Consider the following 6,562-nt stretch of genomic DNA (forward strand, 5'->3'; position numbering starts at 1 on the left):
TCATTTGTTGGTAAAGCAATAGCCTCAACCCACTTGGGGACATAATCAACTGCTAAAAGTATGTATGCATTGCCCCCAAGAAGGTGAGAATGGTCTCATAAAATCAATTCCCCAAATGGCAAATAGTTCCACTTCTAAAATAGTTTGCAAGGGCATTTCATACCTCCTTGATATATTTCTAGTTCTTTGACAACAATCGAAAACTTGGAAAAATTTATGAGCATCTTTAAACATGGTCGACCAATAAAAACCTAATTGTAGAATTTTTTCCGCAATTCTAATACCCTCAAAGTGGCCTTCAGATGGTGCTGAATGACAATGAAACAAAATACTTTGAATCTCATCATCTAGAACACACCTTCGAACTATCTGGTCTATATAGTGTTTGAATAAGAATGGCTCATCCCAGTAATACTGCTTGGCATGATGAAGAAATTTTTTTCGTCTTTGATTTGTGAGGTTAGGTGGTAGCAATCCACTAACCAAAAAAATACAATATTAGCATACTATGGTAATGCTATGGAAACTAACAGTTGCTCATCCTGAAAATCATCCTAAATGCGTTGAATATTATCGTCTTCATGCCCTGCTTCAATTCGAGACAAGTGATCAACCACTTGATTTTCTGTGCCTTTCCTATCTGTAATTTCCAGATTAAAATAACAATATCCGTCGAATCAATTTGGGATTGGCATCTTTCTTCGTCACCAAGTATTTAATAGCAAAGTGGTCTATATAAACCATCACTTTGGTGCCTACTAATCAAGCCCTAAATTTGTCGAAGGCAAATACCCTAGCTAACAGCTCCTTGTTAGTGGTAGTATAGTTTAGTTATGAATCAGTCAACGTATGGCTTGCGTAGTAGATAGCATAAAAGACCTTCTTCTTTCTTTGCCTAAGCACTGCTCTTACGGCAAAATCACTAACATCACACATAAGTTTGAAAGGTAGATTCGAATAGGTTTTATGGCTATTGGTGTTGTGACTAACTGTTTCTTCAACTCCTCAAATGCTTGTAAGCCCTAATCATCAAAATTGAAATGTCTGCTGTGTTCTAACAATGTACACATGGGTTTTAATATTTTTGAGAAATCTTTGATGAATCGTCCATAGAATCCTGCATGGCCAAGAAAGCGGTGAATACCTTTAACTAAGGAGGGTGGTGGCAATTTCTCAATAACTTTGATTTTTTCTTTTTCAACAACAATCCCTTGCTGTGAAATTTTATGTCCCAGAACAATGCCTTAACAGACCATGAAGTGGCATTTCTCCCAATTGAGAACAAGGTTGGTTTCTTCACACCAACAAAGAACTAACTCCAAAATTTTTAAACAATCTTCAAAAGTATCGTAAAAAACCTCCACCATGTTCAAAAATATTGTCATCATCCATAAAAACTTCTAAAAAATCCTCCACCATGTCCGAAAATATTGCCATCATGCAACGTTGAAATGTTGTAGGGGCATTACATAATCCAAACGGCATTCGTTGGAATACAAAAGTTCTATAAGGACATGTGAATATCGTCTTCTCTTGATTAGTAGGAGGTATGGAAATCTAGTTATATCTCGAATAACCATCTAGAAAATAATAGAAGGCTTTCCTAACTAATTGATCTCGTATCTAATCGATAAATTCCAAAGGAAAATGGTTTTTCCTTATTTCTTTATTGAACTTCTGATAGTCCATACAAAACTTCTATCATGTGACAGTACGAGTAGGAATGAGTTTGTTTCATTATTATCATTGCTTACTATAGTGACACCCTCTTTTTTAGGTATACATTGAACAAGGCTCACCCAAGAACTATCTGAAATTGGGTATATGATTCTAGCATCCACTCATTTGATGATCTCCTTTTTGACAACTTTCTTCATAACGGGATTTAATTTTCTCTACCGCTCGATAGATTTGCCATGGTAGTCATCCAGTAATATTTTGTGCATGCAGATTGCTGGACTGGTTCCTTTGATATTCACTATTTTCCGTCCCAATCCTTTCTTGTATTTCTTCAAAACTTTCAATAATTGAGCTTTTTGATCTAATGTCAATGCCATAGAAATAATTACTGGCAATGTGTTGTTGTCTCCCAAGTAAGCATACTTCAGATGTGCTGGAAAATGCTTCAATTCCAACATAGAAGGATCTTCTATGGATGGTCGAGGAGGTTTAAAAGAATGGTCCAATAAATTTAATGATTTGAAACTTCTCCTCGCTCCATTCTCGATTTGCTTAACATCTATCAGTTCACTAAGCTCATCAATCATTTCTGCTTCAATCAACTTAATTGAATCTGCATAATCATTACAGTTATTGTGATAAAAATCTACAATTTCTTCCTGACCTATTGTGTCAACTCTCTCTACAGTGTGATATTCTTTATCTGTATCTACACGCTTCATAGCATCAAAAACTTTAAAAGTTATCTGTTGATCATTAACTCTCATAGTTAATTCACATGTTTTGAACATCAATTAATGTTCTACCAGTTGCTAGAAAAGGTCTTTCAAGTATGATTGTACTCTTTATCAGCCTCACATTCCAAAATAATAAAATCTGATGGAAAAATAAATTTGTCAACTCTTTCCAAGACGTCTTCTATTTTACCTTTTAGATGTGCATATGAACGATCAACTAATTGCAAAGTAACAGTTGTAGGTCTTGCCTTCCCTATTCCCAACTTCTTGAGAATAGACATAGGCATTAGATTTATACTCGCACCTAAATCACATTGTTCTTTGCCTACATAATGGTTTCCAATAGAGCAAGGTATAGTAAGACTCTCTCGATCTTTCAGTTTTGGTGGGAATTTGTTTCTCAGCATTGTTGAGCATCCTTCAATGGGAGCAACAGTTTCGAGCTCTCCCAACCTTCTCTTCTTTGATAAGATATCTTTCATGAATTTCACATCATTGGGCATTTGTTCCAATGCTTCCACTAGCGGTATGTTGATATATAGTTACTTTAGGACATCCAAGAATTTCTTGAATTGAAAATCTTACTTAGATTTTTGGAAAAGCTAAGGAAACGTTGGTGGCTGCATTTCTTCCATTTGTTGAGGGTATTTTACCGTGGAATTTTTATTAGCAATGCAAGGTGAATCTGCTTCAACATTTTTCTAGTTTCTCTTTTCCTTTATAGCCTGCTTCACTACTAGTTCTGAATTCTTCTTATATGTGAAATTTGAATTACTTTCTTCAATATGGTGTCATTAATAACTCCTAATAGTTACGTGCCATTACTGAGTGTAATAACTTTACAATGTTCCTTTCCTTGAGATCTTGAATTTTTGGTATCATTTGGTAGTGGTCCTTCCAACCTTGAGCTTAATGCTTCTGTAATTTGCCCCACATGATTCTCTAAAGCTCTTAAAGATGAATTTGACTTTGGATGATAGCATCATTCTTGGCCATGTATTCCTTCAATAGATCTTCCATCGATGTGGAACTCGAAGCTGAATTTTGCTAAACATTTTGCCGTGGCATGAGCTGATTGTATCCAAGCAGTGCACCCGTAGCTTTATAAAATAACATTGCTAGAATTTCCCCCTTGGATTACTCCAACTGAAGTTAGAACGTTTCTCCCACCCTGGTTTATATGTGTTGGAATATGGGTTGCTGTTGTTGCGATTGAAATTTCCCATATAATAAACTAAGGCTGGATTTGATGGGCATTCATAAAAAAACATGATCTTCACGGTAAACACATGCTAACTCAACTTCTTTCATTTCCTTCACTGTAGTTCGTCTTTTCAGTGTTTTAATCGTAGCTGTTAGGGAAGTGAATGCATCAAGTTCCATTGCTCCAAAAACTCTTTTAGTAGACCCTACTCTGGTAATGAGGTATTAATAATCATTGTTTGCTATTCTATCTAGAATTTTATATGCTTCATTATATGATTTATCGAGTAAAGTCCCATTGGAAAATGCATCAACCACCTTCTTTGTATGTATATTCAATCCATTGTAAAACATTTCCATTTGTTTCCAATGTTGGAAACCATGCATTGGGAATTTTCTGATTAACTACTTGAATCACTCCTATGTTTCATATAATGTTTCATCCTCAGATTGTCAAAAGGACGTAATATCATTCCTCAGTTTGGCATTCATGTTTGAAGGATTATATCTAAGTAGAAACCTCTGACAAAGTTCATTCCAAGATGCCACAGTACCTGAAGGTAATGCATTGAACCTTGCTCTAGCATGATATCGCAGTGAATAAGGGAATAACTTTAGTTTCAGGGCATCTTTAGGAACACCCTGCTGCCTAAATGAATCGCAAACTTTCAAAAAGAGTCTTACATGCAACCTTGGATCTTCAGTAGGCAATCTACTAAACTACCCCATTGTAGCATTTGAAACGTCACCGACTTTAGCTCGAAATGCTGAGCCCGAATATGCGATCTGACAATTCCTAAATTCAAATCATCTAAGATCAACACTACATGTTCTCTGATGGGTTTGTCTCTGTCATCTATTATTCAAGGAATATCAACATCCCTTCCTTCCTGAGTAATGGATCTTCTCTAACCTGATCATTTCTAATTCTTTCCATTTCTCGCAATTCTTTTACCTTCTTCTCAAGGTTCTCTCCATTTCTGGATCAAAATAATACGCTTCAATTGCTAAAGTATCTTTAATTATGCACCAAAAAAATCCTAAAAAAAAAACTACTCAAACACTAATTAAGCTAAACTAATAAAATTAAAGAGATAATAACACACCCAATATTTCATCAAATTTGCCAATCCTCGGCAACGATGCCAAAAACTTGTCGCGTGGGAATGTGTAATGCAAATGTTCAAGTATATACATCAAATCAAATAATAAAGTGATGAGTGAGTATCGTTTCCATAGAGATCGGAATTGACTAAAATAATTGGTTATGCTATTACTATGAAATTAACTAATTAAACTATGCAAAAGTAATAAGTCACTAATTGATAAAAAGATGCAATGAAAGATTAAGAAAATAAATTATGACTAAAAATATGCTAGGGTAATTAAAATGTTGTGGCAATTCTCAAAGAACAAGTGGGAAAGAGTTTGTCTTTTTGAATGATAAAGGTCAGAATTACTTGGGTTTATTTATATAGCATAATAATGCCATGGCAAAATCTTGACCATTCTACTATTCAGGAAATCACGATTGCTGTTTGCTTTTTTCAAAAGCCAGACTATGAGCTATCATTCTGAGTTTTTGTATGTCTATGGAACTCAAGAAAGATATTTAGATTTTTTTCCCTTTTCCTGTATAGATTGCAACTTCTGTGTCTAGAGTGCTACAAATATTCTTTTGAATACTTGCTTATATCAACCAATTATAATCCAATCTAATTAATCTTTTCAGAATTAAATCAAATCTAATAACATGCTACACAGTCTTTTATGTCTAGAGCTTGCATGCATGCATTAAAAATAATCACAAATCGAATGAAATAGTATTCAACTCAGAATCAAACCATGGTCAATACAGATAATAAAAATTCACCCAAAATAATTCTAACTCAAAGAAAATTAGCTTATGGTTGAACATCCGAATCCATAATGAAACCATTCAACATCATTGTTTAAGTTCACGAATCATAAGCTCAAATTAAGAAATAAAGGAAGAACTGTAGGAAGCTTTTGCTACTCCAGCTTTCACATTGATAATGAAATTTGATGCAAAACCTAGGGCAAATTTCTCTTCCCCTTCCTTGCCTCTATAATTCTTCTGCTCGGTAAGCTACTACCCTCTCCAATCTTTCTCTAAGAATTCATAAGAATCTGATGCAGAGAGATAGAAACCATTTTTCATAGAAACCATTTTTCTCTTTCTCCCCCAATCCTTCTCTTTCTCTTTTCTCTTTCCTTCTTTATAAGGTAGGTCCCTCCCTCTCAGCACACAACTTTTTCTTCCACTTTTTGAGGGTGGTTTATCTGGTACAAGTATAGCTGGCTGAGAGTGACATAGACTGAGTGCTGCATCATCTTCCTAGAATTGCCATGGCATTCTTGTTTGCAATCTAACCAACATTTTGTCATGGCAATATTTCACTTCATTTTCCTATCCTTCTTCTCGTCTCTTCTCTTCTTCATCCCGCACCTGCTGCCAACCAAAAACAACACCTTTCTTCCCCACTAATAGAAGTAACAAAAAATGACATGTACAGCACAATCCAAGCTTCGTTTTGTAAATGTTCTAAAAATGCAAACATATGTACTTAATTACAAATGTTTAATTCAATCTAGAGGCTTGAAATATAACTCTTTTCAATAGTTATCAAGCAACAATCATGAGAATTGAAGGAAGCCACCACGATCGGTCTTTGAAGAATCGTCGAAATCAATAAGAGTTCCTTCTTCCTTATTCTTTATTTTTGTTCTTTGTTATTCAAATATGTTTGCAAATTTTTAATTGTTTTTCCATAAAAAATGATGACTTAATTTTGTTTTAGCTGGAATGATTGCAATAGTTTGATAAAATTCATTTGATTCATGTTTATGATGTTCTATGCCTCAGGTGTTCATGCTTCCAATTAAAATCATTTAATTATTTCATGCATTAAAATATGTTT

At 34.5% G+C, this 6,562-nt stretch overlaps 1 non-coding gene across 1 annotated transcript; it reads left to right on the forward strand.

Moving 5' to 3' along the window:
* Positions 1–3,996: 3,996 nt before the first annotated feature.
* Positions 3,997–4,103, forward strand: LOC128283005 (small nucleolar RNA R71). The gene has a single exon (XR_008273351.1). It is a non-coding gene; the product is annotated as a small nucleolar RNA R71 (small nucleolar RNA).
* The last annotated feature ends 2,459 nt before the right edge of the window (positions 4,104–6,562 follow it).

This window comes from Gossypium arboreum, chromosome 10, assembly GCF_025698485.1.
Source record: "Gossypium arboreum isolate Shixiya-1 chromosome 10, ASM2569848v2, whole genome shotgun sequence".
Taxonomy (NCBI): Eukaryota; Viridiplantae; Streptophyta; class Magnoliopsida; order Malvales; family Malvaceae; genus Gossypium; species Gossypium arboreum.